We start from the raw sequence: 20,089 nt of genomic DNA, 5'->3' as shown, positions 1-20,089 counted from the left end.
ATAAACCAACCGATATGGATACCAATCGGAGTTTTGTACGCCGTTCTATATGCCCATAATGCATCATTAAGCATATAACTCCAATCTTTCCGTGAAGTGTTAACGGTTTTCTCAAGAATGGATTTAATCTCACGGTTCGAGATTTCGGCTTGCTCACTAGTTTGTGGGTGATACGACGTACCAACCTCGTGTGTTATGTTGTACTTCTTGAGTAGAGCATGGAAGGATAACTGAAAATGCGAGCCTCCGTCACTGATAACCACTCTTGGTGTACCATGCCTAGAGAAAATATATTCCTTGACAAACTCACAAACAACTTGAGAAACATTAGTAGGGGTGGCTTTAGCTTCCACCCATTTAGAAACATAATCCACAACAAGAAGTATCTAAATTTTTTCATTAGAATTGACAAAAGGACCCATCAAATCAATTCCCCACACATCAAATACTTCAACAACAAGAATTGGTGTGGATGGTATTTTATTTCGAGCACCTAGATTGCCCGTTCTTTGACATCTATCACAAGATTTGCAAGAAAATATATGCATCCTCAAATAGGGTAGGCCAATAAAATCCATTTTCAAGTACTTTGAAAGCGGTACGTTTAGAACCAAAGTGGCCACCACATGCATAAGTATGAAAAAAAGTAAGAATAGATTAAAATTCAGAATTAGGTACGCACCTGCGGATGATTTGATCAGAACCGTATTTCCACAAGTAGGGCTCATCCCACACATACTGCTTGGCTATTTTCTTAAGCTTAAGATTTTGAAAATTAGACATTGTACTAGGTACTTGTCTTGTAACCAAGTAGTTTACTATATCCGCATACCAAGGTGTTGAATCTTCAATTGAGAAAAGTTGTTCGTTTGGAAAACGATCTTGTAAAGGAAGTTCTTCTTCGGAAAGAACAAGTCTGCTGAGATGATCCGCAACAGTATTTTCAACACCTCTTTTATCCTTGATTTCGTAATCAAATTCTTGCAATAGCAGTATCCACCGTATAAGTCTTGGTTTAGCTTATTTCTTCTTTAATAGGTACCTAAGTGATGCATGATCAGAATATACAACCACTTTTGAACCCACTAAATAGGATCTAAATTTTTCTAGTGCAAACACTATAGCCAAAAATTCTTTCTCGGTGGTAAGATAGTTGATTTGTGCATCGTTTAGGGTCCTAGATGCATAATAAATCACATGAGACAGCTTGTCTACTCTTTGATCCAAAACGACTCCAACTGCATAGTCACTTGCATCACACATTAATTCAAATGGCAAATTCCAAACCGGTGACTTGATAATTGGTGCAATTATCAAAAACTCTTTCAGCTTATCAAAGGCATCCTTGCAATCCTTGTTGAAGTCAAAAATAACCTCTTTTTGCAATAATTTGCACATCGGCATTGATATTTTGGAGAAATCCTTGATAAACCGCCTGTAAAAACCCGCATGACCAAGAAAAGAACGAATTTCCCTCACCGAAGTGGGATATTGTAAGTTTCTTATTAAATCTATCTTTGCCTTGTCAACTTCAAGCCATCGAGAGGACACAATATGACCGAGCACTATTCCATGGTTTACCATAAAGTGACATTTCTCCCAATTTAAAACAAGATTAGTGTCTATGCATCTTTTAAGCACAAGTTCAAGATTTTGTAAACAAATATCAAATGAGTCACCATAAACACTAAAATCATCCATAAATACCTCAATTATGTGTTGTAATGACCCATCCCTCAACCGATATTGTCCCCACTTAGCCACTGCGGTTATCCGGCAGTGTGGGATTTTCAACGGGCATCGCTGCGTTCATCCGACAACAACTTCCCGGGAGGTCACCCATCTCTGGATTGCTTCCGCCCGAGCACGCTTAACAACAGAGTTTTCTGCCAACTCTGGAGCCAATTGTGATGAAAAGGCCTCGGTATAATGTAGACGTTCCTTGTCTCCTGTGAGGGAAGTATCTGGCATAATCCCCTAGCATACTCCCCCACCTGAGCACAAGGGAACGACCCCTAGTTTTATCCCAACTAACACCGATACTGTTCTCACTTACCCACTGCGGTTATCCAGCAGTGTGGGATTTTAAACGACACTACTGCGGTCATCTAGCAGCAGCTTCCCGAGAGGTCACCCATCCTGTGACTACTCCCGGCCGAGCACGCTTAACTGAGAAGTTTTTTCCACAACTCAATCAAGTGTACTCATCAAGCCTCGATGTTAAGAAAGGACAAACCATTACTTATATTCCATTCGGCCAACCACTGCCGAATATCGGGGTATTACAACGTTCCACGTAGTCAGAAAATATACTAACCATACACCTCTGAAAAGTGGCAGGCGCATTGCAAAGACCAAACGGCATTCGTTTATTGGAAAACGTACCAAAAGGACAAGTGAAAGTAGTCTTCTCTTGATCCTTCAGTGCAATAACAATCTGATTGTACCCCGAATAACTGTCCAAAAAGCAATAATGTGAATGTCCTGCTAACCTCTCTAACATCTGATCAATGAAAGGCAAAGGAAAGTGATCCTTTCGGGTTGCGACATTAAGCTTTCTGTAGTCTATGCACACTCTCCATCCTGTTTGAACTCTTGTAGGAACGAGTTCATCATCTTGATTTCTAACAACAGTGACGCCTGATTTCTTAGGCACCACCTATACCGGGCTAACCCATTTGCTGTCAGAGATTGGGTAAATCACCCCCACACTTAACATTTTGAGGATCTCTTTCTTCACGGCCTCCATCATTGGGGAGTTAAGCCTACGCTGAGCATCACGTACTAGCTTGAAATCATCTTCCAATAGGATTCTATGCATGCACACGGATGGACTAATGCCTTTGATATCAACAATTGTCCAACCAATAGCCGTTTTGTGCTCTTTCAGAACCCTAAGTAGACGTTCTTCTTGTATTAGGGTGAGGTTCTTTGCAACAATCACCGAAAGTTCTTCTTTATCACCCAAGTATGCGTACTTTAGGTGGTCCGGAAGTGGCTTCAATTCAAGTTTCGGTGCCTGCATAATAGATGGTAATGGAACCTCATTAGTTATGGGTAAAGAAATATAAGAAATATTACCCATTTTTTCTTCTGGTAGTGTTGTTAAGGCACCACACATCTCCACTAGCTCATTGGCTAAGTCAATGTCCAGGTTCGGTTGTCCGTGAACGTCTAAATCAATGCTATTTCGTAGCACAACTCCAAGTTCATCTTCATTATTCAAATCAAACATTTGTTGTGCTAACGAACCAATAACATCAATAGAGAAATCGGAGTGAACATCACTAGGATGACGCATGGTTTCAAAGATATTGAACCGTATGATTCCTTATCAAATTCCTTAGGGAGTGCACCACTATCGACATCAATCTTCGTTTTTGCAGTCTTCATGAACGTTCTCCCAAGAAGTAACGAAGTAGATGAACAATTATCTCCATTGTGCATATCCACAATGTAGAAATCAGCCGGAAAGATTAATTGATTCACTTGAACAAACACATTCTCCACGACTCCCTTAGAATATATATTGGACTTGTTATCTAATTGAATAGTAATCTTTGCCTCTTTTAAAGGTCCGAGATTCAAAGAATCATAAACATCGGCTGACATAACACTTATAGATGCTCCCAAATCAAGCAAAGCACGCTCGAATCTTCGGTTACCAATAGTAACGGGAACTGTGAAGCCGCCAGGATATTCACACTTTGTAGGAATCTTCTTTAGTAACATAGCTGTAGCACTTTCGCCCACTTGAGTAATCTCATTAGAAATCAACCTATCCTTCCTTATACACAAATCCTTCAAAACCTTGGCATACCTGGGTACGGTTTTGATGGCCTCAATAAATGGAATGTTGATTTGTATCTTGCTGAAAATATCCATGATCTCCTTGTCTTGAGCTTGCTTCTTCGACTTGGAAAAACGACTAGGGAAAGGAGGTGGTATGGTAAAAGTGGGAATTGTGTCCTTAGGTTGGCCGTTAGAGGTTGGATTTTCCTTTGGAACAGTTTCCTCTTCTACTTCCTTTTCGATGTCGTTACTAACCTCTTTTTGTTGATTTGGCTCCTCAGTTTGTCTCCCACTTCTTAGAGTTACTGCATTAACGTGCTCTCTTGGATTCACAAAAGGTTGTGATGGGAGTGTTGTAGACGCATGAGCCTTCATAAGATTCATATACGTTGCCAATTGCCCAATCTGAGTGTGCAAATCTTTAATGGCAACGTCGTTCTTTTGTTAAATTTTCGTTACTATTTCCTTAAGACCCTCATTAGAAGAAGCAAAACTCTGCATAGTTCGCAAGATGTTATTGAACTTATCGTCTACAGATGAATCTGTATTCTGTGCTTGATGTTGTTGTGGTTGTTGAAACTGTTGTTGAAAACCACCCTGTCTTGCATATGGATTAGGAGCTGCAGCTTGCTTGTTAGCATAACTGAAATTAGGATGATCTTTCCAACCAGGGTTATAAGTATTAGAATATGGATCATACCTGGGCCTCTGATTAGGAAATATAGCATTTACCTCAGCTTCATCTTCATATGAAGAAATGATCACTGCTGCCATCCTTTGTATTACCTTCTCCATGTTGTTCACTCGTTGCTCTGATTGTGAAGTTTCTTCCATATTACTAACTTTTCTGACATTTGAGTCATGTCTGGTGTAAAATTGTTGAGCATTCGAAGCCATACTCTCGATCAAACTAGTCTCCTGCGAGATTGTCTTCTCAGTAAGTGAACCACCACCAACGGCTGCATCAGTCAAATTTCGTTGCTCTGGAAGTAATCCTTCGTAGAAATATTGAATGATGAGTGTTGGAGATATGTTGTGGTGAGGGCAACTCGCCACCAACTTTTTGTACCTATCCCAGTATTCATAGAGAGATTCCCCAGTAATCTGAAGAATACTACTAATCTCTTTACGAACAGAGGCTGCCTTAGAAGCAGGAAAATAGTTCTCTAAAAATAGTTTTTCATCTCACTCCATGTTGTAATACTCCATGGAGGAAGGTAATACAACCATTCTTCTGCTGAATCTATTAAAGAGAATTGGAAGGCTTGCAACAATGTTGTATCACTGTCTTCGGTACTTTGCCTAAGACTTGTCATCTTCTGTTGAAATTTTCGAAGATGACGATTCAAATCTTCACCTGGAAGTCCCTTGAACTTTGGCAGATGATGAAGTAAGATCAACTTCAGCTCCACTGGGTTAGTGATTGTAATGCACAATGGTTGCGAATCTAAGCATGTAGATTTCAACTCTCCTAACTTCTTCTCCGCAGGTGGAGATGGTGGATTATTTGTACTGCCTACCATTGTTGAAGTATAAGGTTCTTCTTGCAAATGTGGATGTGCTTGTAACACCGTTCCCCTACGAGTTTGGATTCCGCACCTCTGGTATTCCCAGTCTTTAGGTGCCAGAGATTAAGTACCTGAAAATAAAAATCTAGCAAAACGGAATTAAAAACTAACAAGAAATTCTAAAAACAAGTATAAAACTAATAAAAATAACAACTAAAGCTACCGAATGCTCCCCGGAAACGACGCCAAAATTTGATGGCTATCGTAAGTGCAATCAAATCAATAATCTTATTTCCACACAATTATCTGGTAATATAATGGAAGTAAGGATCGTTCCCACGAAGAGAAGTGAGTTTTAGTTGTCAAAGTGTCACAAGGGGGGGGTGGGGGGGTTGTTTTAAATTGTGAACAAAATAATAATCAAAGCAAATAAAATTGTATTGTAATCAATAGAGAGAGATATGATCAAGGAATCCTTCTTCGTATATAAACCGTCAATGAATTATTATAATTTCCTACTTGTCGTTAATCATAGATTATCATCAATCGTAGAATAACAACTAGATCAATGCTATCCCCTAAATTCCTTATACCACCGGATACGGAAGTTCTCGCCTACCAGATTCTATTCACCCCAAACCACCTAGTAGTAGATCACTCAAGGTGTAATTTAGTAGAATGCTTTATCTTTTGTGAATTTATAGGTTGATCCTACTAGTTAGACTCTTAGATCAAGGTCCACTTTTTAGTGTTGTTTATACACACAATCGCTCCACCGAATCCCTCTGCAAGGTTTTGTGTTCTCTACTTGTGTACAAGTTATTCGACGATTACTTATCTCCTAACTCAATACTAGCAATAGATTGAATCAACAAATCAATTTAGTTGGCCACCTAAACAATCTATCTATCAATCAATCATAAATATTAATTAATATAAACAAACGATAATCATATGAAGAACTTCAAAGTAGATTAATATAATAACTCAAATCTTGTTTACAACTTAGAATTCATCCTCAATCAATAGGTGTTTAGCTACTCATGGATGTAGAAACATCCATGATATACATGATAGAAAAGTTAAGAGATAACGTTACGAATGAGAATCGCTTTGAAACCCTAGCTTTGGTATATCTCCTCTCCAAGACTTACAATTTCGTGACCTAATGATGTGATATCATTTTACATAACTTAACACCTTTTTATAGGTTTACATTGCTTGACCTTCAAGTATTTAGTTTGGTTTAGGAACCCGACCCAAAAATATGACCTAACAACTCCAAACGTGCCCTTAGGCCTTCCAAAGTATAAATACACGTTTCCTACTACCTAAGTTTGCGAACCCAGTCCGCAAACTTCAAATTCCAGCAGAAATTTTTGGAATTAATTCTGCGAACCCGGTATGCAAACCTAGTTCGCGGACTTCACTGTCTTCGGTATTTGATAAAAATTGTTTTGGCCACAACTTCTTCATCCGAACTCGGAATGACCTCATTCTTTTTGAATTTTTTTTATCTTTCAATTCTCTTCAATATGATGATGAGAAATCCTTAATTTGAATGGGTTAAGATCGGTCTTTGTCCCTTCTCTTGATTTTGAGCGTTTTGCTCCTTTTCGTCGCTTTTCTTCCACTTCTCTTGGACTTGGGCTCTTGGATACTTGGAATACTTATCTTCCAAGATCTTTTCAGCACTTTATAGCTCCTTTGTAGATAATCACCTATTAGAGGCAAACAAGAGAAAACAAGAGTAATAATACGAAAATATGCAAGAATAATAGCTAAAACAAGTATGGAATGAACACTAAAATCATATGAATTATGCACTTATCACACGTGATCTCGTTTTATGTGCTTCCCCATCTCCAAAAATGTGATAACGAATTTGGATGAGGATACACATTCTCCATACAACTAGGTTGTATCGGAGTAAGCCTTATCGAGCTTAAACCGAGTATCAGAAACATATTTCATTTTTCTCTTTGGAAGTTTCTGCCCAAAGTATTTTCTCCCAAGAAGATGATCCTTCCTTGATCTAAAGGTATGATCATGAAGAGAAACCGTACTGCTGTGAGAATTTTCAGAGATGGATAAATCTCTCTTAATTCTGTCAATGATATTTTCATAAGATTTTCTCATTCTAAGGATTTCCTTATTATGTACATCAGTTTGTCTAAAACAATTATTGGAAATCTTCGCTGATTGTTTCTTTTGGAAGAAATTATGAGACTGTTTCGACATGAGTGAGGAGGAACCTTTTTCCAGAAGTGATTATCAACTCTTTCTTATGAATTTATTGAGTTGATTTTATCAATTTGGGGGTATATTATGTCTTTCGACTGCGGAATGATCTTTCATTTTTTTAAGACAAAAAACTTCTTTTAATACTTTTACCACAGTATTTTGAAGAAGTATAAGTTTCCTGTCAAGTGACTGAAAGTTGTATTTCTTAAGATCTTTTTCACGGAATCGGTTCAAAGTTTTCCTTGGACAAGATTTAGTTTGATCATCAGTAGTTGTAGAAGATGCTCTTCATTCTCTTATGACTTGATGTAGTTTGACAAACTCCCATCATCATGATCTGTTTCAGACGTGATCGAACAAGTCTTGTTATCACGATCTGTAAAAGTCGAGCAAGGACTTTTGTTTTCCCCATCAGAAAAAATTATAACAGAATCATTAGTCAGAGTCATAGGATGAATCTCTTGATTTTGAGTAAGAGATTTACCAAGACCTTCTACTTTGACAATGAGATCCATATTATCTTTGGATATAATATTTAGTTGAATTTTTTTTTCTTTGATCTCTTGCTTAAGAAGATTAGGTTATGTCTTTAATATTAACATCCTTGTTGACAGAGATCTTATAGGCTTTAGGAGTTTTACAAGCTCTTTATCAGCATCTTCTTTTCCATCAGAGATAGACTCAGATGTACTTTTAATTTTCGTAACTCCTGGATCATGAGTTAACGAAGGAGTAACATCTCCAAAATTTGAGTATTCGTACTCTTGCATAACATTAACTTAATCAGACATACATTCAGTTCTAGGTTGGATCGCACCAAACACAAATTGTTAGATCTTTTCGTGTTTGCCTGCTCTGACACCAATTGAAAAGACGAGGGTACCCAAATACACAACAATCGTTTATTTATTCACCTATAAGTCCTTTTACCGAAAGTGATCGTCTATGGACAAAGTCGAGACAATGCAACAGATCGGTATTCAAACTTTGTGTGATTGTCTATGGATACGGGATCGAGACAATACTACTACCAAAGTGTGATACTTGATAATAGGTTCGGACTTAACCAAACTCTATAGGATCACTATCAAGTGTATCAGAGTTAATGTTTGTGTAATTTACTTTTAATTATAATAAATAATTATAATTGCGGAAAATACAAAAGTGAAAGACACAGAAAGATTTTCTTAACGAGAAAACTACAAATGCATAAAAACCCCGGGACCAAGTCCAAAATTGAATACTCTCAGAATTAAGCCGATATACAAAATCTAAACCAACTTTGTATAGTTGAGACAAAAAAACTACCCCTAGTTCACTTAGTTTCCTCAGTATCCCTGCGCTTCCGACTTCGATGAGTGCACGCACTGGAACAATTCCTTTGGATCGTATTCCAAACATTAAAGGAACAAAAAATCTGTTTAGTAACAACTCTTTCGATTCTTTCAAGATAAAGATATCTCAAGTCACACGCAAAGGCTCTTCCACTTAATCTAATAAACTCATTTGCCTGGTTAGATCAATCTATCCAATAACTACAAAAGTACTTAAGTTTAGATTCGTACTCAATCCAAATAAATCTCAAAGAGATATATTGAGAATGCCAATCTCACGCAACTTATGAGTCGAATAAATACGATTCTAGTTGGATCATAGACGATCAAGATTTGTGCACACCACAGATATGAGAACTAAATCTTCTTTGTCTTTAAATCTTCTTTGATTTTCAATAAACACATGCACAACGCCAATTGAATCTCTTGTGATTAATCACAAACAGAACGGAGTTTGTTAACAATTGATTATCACAAGATGTATTTAGATCTACAAACAGTTCTAAAGATCCGTCGATACTTCGATCTAGTTTGAGAGAAAAAAAGACGAGGGTACCCAAATACACCATAATCTTTTATTTATCCACCTATGAGTCCTCTTACCGAAAGTGATCGTTTATGGAAAAAGTCGATATAATGCAACAAATCGGTATTCACACTTTGTGTGATTGTCTATGAATATGAGATCGATACAATACGACTACCAAAGTGTGATACTTGATAATAGTTAGGACTTAACCAAACTCTACAGGATCACTATCAAGTATAACGGAGTTAACGTTTGTGAGTTTACTTTTAATTATAATAAATAGTTATAATTGCAGAAATAGAAAAGTAAAAGTGAAAAAACGATGGTCTAACAACCTAACCCAATATTTCGCTTAGCAATCTGTATGGACTAACTCCAATATACTTTCAAGAGAATCAACTAGACAATCAGACTCAATTTTAATAAAAAGTATATCAAAGAGTTATATCTCAATCTCTTGATTCAACCCGCAATCAAACAAATAAGAATTTGCGAGCCTGATCGAATACAAGAGAAATAACTTGAACGGTACCAAAGACCAATGTTCAAGCATCAATCAATTTCAATCAACAACCAAAGGTTGGATTTACCAATTGATCCATTCAACGCACAACCTGTAATATTTCAATTATATAACAAAATATAATGCGGAAAAGAAATAACACAAACACCAGAAGTTTTGTTAACGAGGAAACTACATGTGGCAGAACTTTAACCTTAGGTTTCTTCTCGAGACCCTGTAGGTTAACGACTTGAAGACTTCATTGGGATTGTGAAGCCGGGTCCAACTATTCTCTTTGTAGTTGCGTGATCTGATCTTGTTGTTTCTATCGGGATTGAGTGCAATTATAAAATTGGCTTGAGATTTATACCTACGGTAGGCAAGATAGAAAATTAATCACAAACACCTTTGTCTCATCGTTTGTGATTCCACAATAACTTGTTTCGCTAGTCCATTAAGTTTATTGTAAGGTGATTGATAATACTAGGCTGTTCTTCGGGAATATAAGTCTGGTTTATCAATTGGTTCATGTTCACCTTAATTTATCAAAAGATGGAACAAAAATTCTTGGGTATTTTTGTGGGAGACAGATTTATTCAATCATATAGACCTTTCTGTGTGAGACAAATTTTTTTATCAAGTCTTCGACTTTGGGTCATAGCAACTCTTAGTTATGGGTGAGATCGGCTAAGGGAATCAAGTGCGTAGTATCAGGATAGGATCAGAGACGTAAGGAGCGCAACTGTACCTTGAATCAGTGTGATATTGATTAGGGTTCAACTACAGTCCAGTCCGAAGTTAATTGGTAGTAGGCTAGTGTCTGTAGCGGCTTAATACAGTGTGGTGTTGAATTTGGACTAGGTCCCGGGGTTTTTCTGCATTTGTGGTTTCCTCGTTAAGAAAATTCGGGTGTCTGTGTTATTTCTTTTCCGCATTATATTTTTTTATATAATTGAAATATCACAGGTTGTGCATTAAGATCAATCAATTATAATATCCAACCTTTGGTTGTTGATTTACATTGATTGACACTTGAACATTGGTCTTTGGTACCGTTCAAGTAATTCATCTTACATTCAATCGGGCTCGCAGATTTCTATTTGCTGATTGCGGATTGAATTAAGAGTTAAAGATATTAAACTCGTTATATACTTTATTCTAGATTGAGTCTAACAGAAAGTGTATTGGAGTAAGTCCTCTCAGATTTCCAAACGAATTGTTGGGTGTGGTTATTAAACCCCCGCATTTTCAGCTATGACCCAAAGTCGAAGACTTGATAAATAAATCTGTATCACACAGAAAAGTATATGGAATAGATAAATCTGTCTCCCGCAGAAATACCTACGAGTTTTGTTCCGTCTTTTGATAAATCAAGGTGAATATGAACCAATTGATAAACCAGACTTATATTCCAGAAGAACATCCTAGTATTATCAATCACCTCACAATAATCTTAATCGATTAAGGAAATAAGATATTGTCGAATCACAAACGATGAGACGAAGGTGTTTGTGACTAGTCTTCTATCTTGCCTATCGGAGATATAAATCTCAAGCCAATCTTATGATTGTACTCAATCAAGATAGAAGCAGCAAAATCATATCACGGAACTACATAGAAAATAGTTGGGTCTGGGTTCACAATCCCAATGAAGTCTTTAAGTCATTAACCTACAGGATTTCGTGAAATTGTATTGGAGTAAGTCCTCTCAGATTACCAAACGAATTGTTGGGTGTGGTTGTTAGACCCTCGCATTTTCAATTGGTATCAGAGCAGGCAAACACATTAAATACCTTATAAGTCTGTGTTTGTAGCAATCTGATTTCTGTGGGCTTGTGTTCTCTTAAATCAGCTCATACAGAGATGTCTTCCAAATCTTCTGATTACACCACAAATCTTGGGTTTGCCTCAAAGGATAACTCCTTAGTAGATTCTTCCGAATCCAGAGGGAAACACAAGACTTGGGATAACATGTCAGAATCAGAAATGGAACTCAACAGAACGTTAAAAAAATTTGCTGAAATCATTGATTGTCAAGCGGCCAAAAGCAAGTCTATTGAAGAAAAGAATGATCACCTTATTGATGAATTTGAGAAATCTCTTGACGGGGAACGTGAACTTATAGCTACGTTGAATCTCTCTCTAACAGTATCGAAAAACTGGCTCAAGAAACTACTTTACAACACAAGAAGATTAGTATGCTTGAAAATACTGTCAGAGAAAACTCAGCTAGAGAAGAACGTTTAGTCAAGACTCATTCATCAGAAATTAACAGTTTTCATGTTGAAAAAGAGAAACTTGTTGCATCTTTTCAATATTCCCGAGAACAGTGTAACACCTTAAAAAGGGAAAACTCTGTTTTGATAAAAAATTCATCTCCTGCACCTTCTTCTGTTTCTCACAAGGCTTTATCTAGTATGAATAGTTCTTCTAAAGAATTACCCATTGTGAATCACTTGCAAAACTTGCATGTGGCAGAAGAATTTATGGATCAAGGAAAGCATGTCTCTAATCCACGATGTTGTTCCTTTTGTGGGAAAAAGAATCACTATGCTCTTCATTGTTTTTCCAGAAAGAAACAGATTTCTATTCTGCATAAATTACTTCTTTCTACTGTCAATGAAGTAGATCGTCGGATGACATCGAAGGAAAGGTTCTTACCTTCAGAAAACCAGAACTCTTATAAAAATAATTTCCTTTCGAGAAATCGTCATAGGATACATGTTCATCTCAATGGTATAAATTCTTGTGCCACTAACGAACACATTCCCCGTGTGTATAAAAATGAGTCTGGTAAATCAAAGTCAATGAAATGGATTTCTCTAAATCCTGATCCCTTTGAACCAATCTCAAGAGTTCCTAGATTTTTTCCGCAGAGAAATCCTTCTGACAGATATGTTAAACAGGTTGTGTCCTACTCATCTGGGATGAGAGTCAACCGAAAAATGGAAAGGAACACAAAGGTTAAACATTCTGATGTTGTTTACAACTCTTTCCTCAATGATCATAGTGAGATTATTTCTCACTCTACCACCTGATTCCAGGTATTTTCATCCTTGTATCTAGCTTGGGAGATGCAAGGATGATAATTGAGGAATGCTCAAGTATGATTATACAATATTTTTTTGTGTTCTTTTTGCTGACCGGTCCACGAACTCTCGTGTCCTCCTTTAATGAGTCCATAGTGTTTCCATAACAGGAGTTTCGTTCTCCTGTTTACAAACACATATGTATATATTCTACATATTGTGTTTTCTCCATCCCTAACAAAAAATTACGTGGAGAACTCTGCAAAATCTCAATAGATTGTGCATCTTGACATGGAGGAAGACACTCAATAACACGAGTCGATTCAAGAGCTGGTTCTAAAGAAGATGCTTTCAAGGAAGGACCACAACTCCTGGATTGGTGATTCTGTCAAGGATTTAACTCGTTTTCAGAACGATTCAAAGGTCGAGTTTGCAAATCTTCAACTGCAAATAAACCAACTCTTAGATGGTCAGGCCAAAATCCTTGCAAATCAAAATATTCTGATACAAAATCAGAAGAAGCTCATCATGGACTGTGTCAAAGCTAGACAACTTTCTCGGGTTGTTGATCGTAAAGTTTGTGCGCTTACTCACGAACATGGAGTTTCTACGGTCAGAAGAGTGAAAGGAAATCAGTGACACCTTCTATGATGGATTTATTGAAAGGTATGAGGTTCTCAAGGAACTTTGATTGTCTAGTAAATCTTATTTTTTTTATGATTTTAGAAGATAACTAGGGTTTGGAATTAGCCATTATTGTGAGTACACATAGCTATGTCCAACGATTTTCATCTTCAATGTTTTTAGATTCATTTATTTAAATTCTAAGTATTTGGAAGATGATTTTTTGCAATTTTAATCTTTATGATTTTATATATTGCAAATTGTTATGGGATATGTTGTTTACGTCCGTGAACCTGTGACTGTCCCATACTTGTTCAAAAGTTATCTATATTATGTCGGTATGAAAGTATTGATAGAAGATAGAATTAAGGGTGCACACGGTACGGTTCGGCTCGGTTCTTGCCGAGAACGAGTACCTGTACCTTACACCCTTCGGTACCAAAAAAATGGATCGGTCCCGGTACCGAGTACCTCGGTTCCGGTTCCATTCGGGACCGGCCGGTTCCGGTCGGTACCGGTACCGGTTCCGGTTCCATTTCAGGGGAAAAAAAAAAACAGAAACCTACTGCCCTGTTTTTTACTTTTTTACCTGTTTTTTTTACCTATTTTTCAATATCTCAAAGCAACAACTAATAAGTAGCAATATTAATAGCAAACCAAACAAACAATGTCTTGAAAATCTTAAAAAAGAAGTAGCAGTAGTCACAGACACACACTAAGTCTTGAAAATGAGAAAATCTGATAAAAGAACAACTAGCAGTCTAGCAGTGCTGCAGTAGCCTTGAATATTGATCTTCTAATCCATGTCAACAACACTTGTGGTGTCATCATTGTTGATAGGACCAAGTAACGCTGCAAAATAATAATAATAACAGTTAGTAACCATTAGATTATATCTATTACTGCCAAACACAAGTAATAATGTAATATGTTACCTTCTTCAATTTCAACATCATCATCTGGTATGTAATCAGATAGAAGATCAAGTTGTATTGGCTTCCTTAGCCAGCTTTGTGTGCAAAGCAATGCCTCAACTGTCCTTGTAGATAAAGAGCTTCTACAAGGACTTAAGACTCGCTTTCCTGTGCTAAAAGCAGACTCAGAGGCAACAGAAGACACATGAATGGCTAATATGTCCTTAGCCATATGTCCAAGTATCTTATACTTTGTACTGTTGGTCTTCCACCAACCCAATAAGTCAAACTCCTCCTCCTCATCTTCTCCTTCACCTTGTTCATACTCGTCAATGTAATATTTATCCAACTCTGTTTTTCCCTCATCATCATTTGGGCCTTTCTTGAACCTCTTACTCCTTGACATCAACTCTTTCATACGACTTGGCCCTGTCACTGGTTTACTTACCACTGCTTTGGCTTGTCCCTGGATAGAACTACTTGACTCCTCATGAACTGAATAAACATCCTTATATTTTTCAAATAGAATCTTAAAATCCAACTTAACAAGCTTCATAACAGATTCAACCTTAGAAGAATTCTTCCCATACAAGAGATCAAGAGCAAATTGTAGTCCTTTTTCTTTCTCTCTAGGATCTAACAACATGGCAAAAAAGATTGTAGGGTTCATCTTTGCATAATCACCCCAATATTTGTTATACTTCTTAAACATTTTTCCAGCCATAGTAGCAATAAAAGGATCCAAAAACTGTATCTGTGGCAGTGGTAGGTGTAGCAGTTGTAGTTGTAGGAGTAGCTGTTTCATGAGCTTGACTTGATGCATCCATGCCATCTTATGACTGAAATGAAACAAGAAATGAAATGAAATGAAACAAGAAATGAAATGAAACAAGAAATGAAATAAGAACTCAACTGAAGCATAAATGCATAAAGCATAACTGCACAAAATGAAGACCTTAAAGGAAATAAAGACATTGTATCATACATATAAAAGTTCATGAATATTAAAAACATTGTTCTAAGCATAAGTGCATAACTGCATAAGTTCTAAGCATAATTTCATTAAGCAAAAGCATAAGTGCATAACTGCATAAGTTACAACTTCTAAGCATTATTGCAACTTCTAAGCATTCCACAAGGCAGAAGTTCCATTTCTGGACATGTTATCCCTATAAGTCCTTCCACAGTAATTGCAAGAAATGAAATGAAATGAAACAAGAAATGAAATAAGAACTCAACTGAAGCATAAATGCATAAAGCATAACTGCATAAAATGAAGACCTCAAAGGAAATAAAGACATTGTATCATACTTCATACATATAAAAGTTCATAAATATTAAAAACATTGTTCTAAGCATAACTGCATAAGCATAAGTGCATAACTGCATAAGTTCTAACTTCTAAGCATAATTTCATTAAGCATAAGAATAAGTGCATAACTGCATAAGTTACAACTTCTAAGCATTATTGCAACTTCTAAGCATTCCACAAGGCAGAAGTTCCATTTCTGGACATGTTAGCCCTATAAGTCCTTCCACAGTAATTGCAAGAGGGTTCTTCAACATTTCTCCGAGTGAAATGACGCCATATTTCCATCACTGACAAAGTTGGCACTTCCTGTATTTGAGCTCAGTGAATAAGACATAATACATGTGAACAGTGAACTAGTACATGAAATTTAACTATCTTCAATCCTTAAAGTGGACTAGTACATGAATAAGAAGAAGAAAACATGTAATCTAGTAAACAGTGGACAATCATTTATAGTGCTTCAATCATTTACTGTGAACTAGTACATGTGAACATTTAAAGTTTAGTAATTTGTGAAATCTGTTTAACATGTGCTTCTAATACTTGTGTGACATGCAGTTAAGAAAGAACATAAAGTTCAGTAATCAGAAAGAGGCTATGTACAATGCGTTCCATAAAATTCTTTATACAATGATTCCCATTCTATAGAAGAAGATAAAAATGTTCTACTATTATGAAATTGTAAAGTTCAGGATTTTTCTACCTTGTGCAATTGATGCAGTCCTGCGGCTCCTGCCTTTGATAATGTACCTTGATTTTACTTGTCAGGAAATTGCTCTCAATTGGTCTCAATCTTTGGCCTGTAGAGTGGGGTAATGTAGATTATGATCAGCAAAATCTGGCAACTCATTGCTTATAAATTGCCACTCTTAACAATGACTGACCCAATCTTATACAGTCAATTAAAAACTCGTATAGGAACACTAAATTTGGTGGTTAAGCTCAAAATTATAAAAAGATGCATTGAAATTGTATGATAAAATGCATGTTCTACTTCGATTTCCCAGAATTAAAATTAAAAGCTAATGAAACACAATTAGCCAGGAATTCAACAAACCCAAAATAGAGACACGGAAACAAAAGGCAAGAATACTTACAGAGGTAAGAGTGGGCTACACAAGGTTCTGTGAACTGGTTATCTAATTACTTGTAAAAATCCATACAAATACCTCTGGAAGTGAACAATTTATCTTTCTATTTCAAGTATCATTCATAATAACTGTTCAAAAAACATTCATCAATAGCCTTTAAACTAACTCAATCAAAAGAATGGTAAACTAAATACTCAGAGTCAAATTCAACACCCATGTTAACATTTTATCAGCATTCACAAAACTAAAAAACAACTATTAGTCTATTACAGAAATTTTTAGGTAACCCTAGATTTAGAATAGCATTTCCATCTTCACGGCTAAACTACTGCTCATGAATCAATGATCTAAAAGCAAAAAAAAAAATCATCCAAAAATGTGACAGAATACTAAAATCCTAGATTTAGTTTCAGAAGTGTAAAAGAAACAACATCCATATGAAGAAGAAAAAGATCTTACGGTGATTGCAGTGAATCCTTTAAGCCGCTACTCGCTATGAAGGTTTGGTGGGAGATGAAGAAAATCCTTTAAGCCGCTACTCGCTAGAGAAAACAAAAATCCCTTAATCTCAATCACAGATTCACAGACATGCATACAAAAATTAAAATCAAAAAATTAAAAATTACTTACCACCGGAATTGTTCTTCTAATTTTCTTCACACCGGAATTAAAAACGAAGAGACAGACGAAGTAATATGGTTTGAACTTTTAATCGTTTGATTGAAGGTTAACAGAGAAGATGAAGATCAGAAGAAGGAGAGAATTTCTTCTCCTTCTCAGAGAAAAGTACTGAGAAGAGGCGAGAAAAAATTAAGGGAACTGAAACCCTAAGAATTTCTTCTCCTTCTCACAGTGAGCTTATATACCCCCTATTAATCCAATGGCTGAGACAGATCCCTTATCCCCTAAATCTAACGGTCAGAATTATTCGGGACTTCGGTCCGGTACGCGACGGTTCATGTGTTGGACCGTGTACCTGTACCCCCAGAGCTCGGTTCCTATTTTTGGGACCGGTACTTGTACCTTGTACCTCGGTTCGGTCCAAAATCAGGTACGGTTTCATCGGTTCCGGTTCGGTCGGTCCGTCGGTCCGGCTCGGTTCCTGTGCACCCTTAGATAGAATGAAATTTTGACTTTACAAAAGTTAAAGCCTTTTATGTCATTGTTTTGATGGAAGAAAGGATAAAACTTTTGATTACAGGGATTAAGTCTATTATATGTCATTGTGCAAATAGTGATGGAAAATAAAATGAATCCTTGTTTATTCCGCAGTATTGGTCGATCTCCGATCCACATTTTGTGCATATACTGTGTTGCTCCATAAGTTTTCTTATATTTGAGCATGACCAATTGAATTGATTATTCTCTTGTGGTCAGTTTAGTTGTTGCTCTGTAAGTTCTCTTATGACGAGCATGACCAATTGAATTGATCACTTTTGTGGTTAATTTAGTTGTGTAATACCGATTGAATTAATTATGGGTTATCCCGTGGTTAATTTAATTGTGCATTTCGATTGGATTAATCATGAATTTTTTGTGGATAATTCAATTGAATACTTTGGATTCAAGTTCAGTTTTCATGTGATTTGGTTATGTCCAAAGAAATCCTTCTTTTCCGTGAAAGCAACGTCGCCTTTGTTGTTCTTTCGGAATGACATTTTGGGGGAGAGTTCTTTTTGAACTTTTGCTTAATTGCCAAATATTTGTGGGGAGTGCGGATGTGGAATACTATAGGGGTTATCTTGTATATTTATAAACTCCTTGATGAATGCATTTAGCTTCGGCTTTATGACGGCATCTAAATAAGTTGATATGGTATTCTCTTTTGGTCATGAAGTATCTCTATGAAAATTTCATGAGGATCGCACTAGTTTTCGTACCTTTGCCAATTTATATTGACAAAAAGGGGGATAATCAATGTGTAGTGTGATACTACAAATACATATGGTTTACGGATCATTATGTAAGGGGGAGTGGTTTTCATGTCGAGATGAAGTATTGACTAAGGGGGAGTGATACATATCACCATAGTATTGTTGTCAAAGTTGTGATACAACTGAACTTTGATGCTGTGTAATAATACTATGACACTGTATAACAATGACTGAGAGCATTTGTTTTCTCATTGTTATCGCTACGGATCTTCAACAACTATGATGCTGAACTTACAACCTTTAGGATCACGGAGTACTTGGAAGTGACGAAGATTTCGAGTCGCGTTGAAGATGCCAAGGAGATCAAGCATTTGGATGAGAAGCTACACTTTTTATTTATTTTGTAATCCATATGTATTGATAGTTTTTCCCTAAAATTGACAAAGGGGGAGATTGTTAGAGCACTGCTCGATCGAACTCGCATGCGTTGCTATCTCAAGCATGTTTGTCAATGTTAGTGATCAAAACTATAAGTCTTGATTTCTAGCCTATTTATAGATGTCTCGAACTAGGACATAGTTTGTGTAGTTGAGCTTAGACTTCACGACGCTTATCAATTTAAGACGAAGAACTACTAAGGAGAGATTGTGGAACTTCATCGGAAAAAGGTATGTGGAGACTTAAACTCATCTATCACTTGGAAAGTCTATTTCTACTCTATCTCCTATATTAAGACATAAGTCGTGTTATGATATAGTTTTTCTCTATACTTATTTGAGATTTCGAGTTGAGTATATCTCGCTTGCATATTTATCGAAATATGTGTTGGTAAGCTTTCGCTTCGACCAAGTTCATCTTATATCATGAGAAAATTGCCGAGTAACATCTTACATGGTTTGGGTGATACAATCATTTGGTGTAAGACTTGGAATGCTTCGATAATGATTATTTCAATATCTTGAAAATTGCTTTGATGCTAATAGTGTGTGAAAACGGCTATTGTCATTATAGAAGAATGTTTCAATGATTGAAATATAGAGTTTAGAATCTTGTAACCATCTTTGGATATAAGCATAATGTGTTCGCACATTAGTGCATAAGTCCAAAACCGAGAGCCTAAAGTATGCATACTTGTGTTATACAAAAAAGGTTGTAGGAGACTGGGTAAGTATGCGTAACCGTACGCATACTGGCGGAAGTTCACGTCCGTGAATTTCTGCTGAGTTTGAAAACCAAAACCAAACTCAAATCCGGTTACTTAAGTACGCATACCCGTACGCAGAGTTAAATGGTTACTTTCTAAGATCGGTTGTGCATGAACCTAAAACATTTATCA

The 20,089-nt window shown here is 36.6% G+C and overlaps 1 long non-coding RNA gene across 1 annotated transcript; it reads right to left on the bottom strand.

Moving 5' to 3' along the window:
* Window positions 1-15,930: 15,930 nt before the first annotated feature.
* LOC113317900 lies at window positions 15,931-17,566 on the bottom strand. The gene is made up of 3 exons (XR_003344114.1): window positions 17,510-17,566; window positions 17,339-17,421; window positions 15,931-16,094 (listed from the first exon to the last, which is right to left on the bottom strand). It is a non-coding gene; the product is annotated as an uncharacterized LOC113317900 (long non-coding RNA).
* Window positions 17,567-20,089: the final 2,523 nt, after the last annotated feature.

This window comes from Papaver somniferum, chromosome 10 (genome assembly GCF_003573695.1).
Source record: "Papaver somniferum cultivar HN1 chromosome 10, ASM357369v1, whole genome shotgun sequence".
NCBI lineage: Eukaryota > Viridiplantae > Streptophyta > Magnoliopsida > Ranunculales > Papaveraceae > Papaver > Papaver somniferum.
This window is presented reverse-complemented; position numbering and strand designations above follow the sequence as displayed.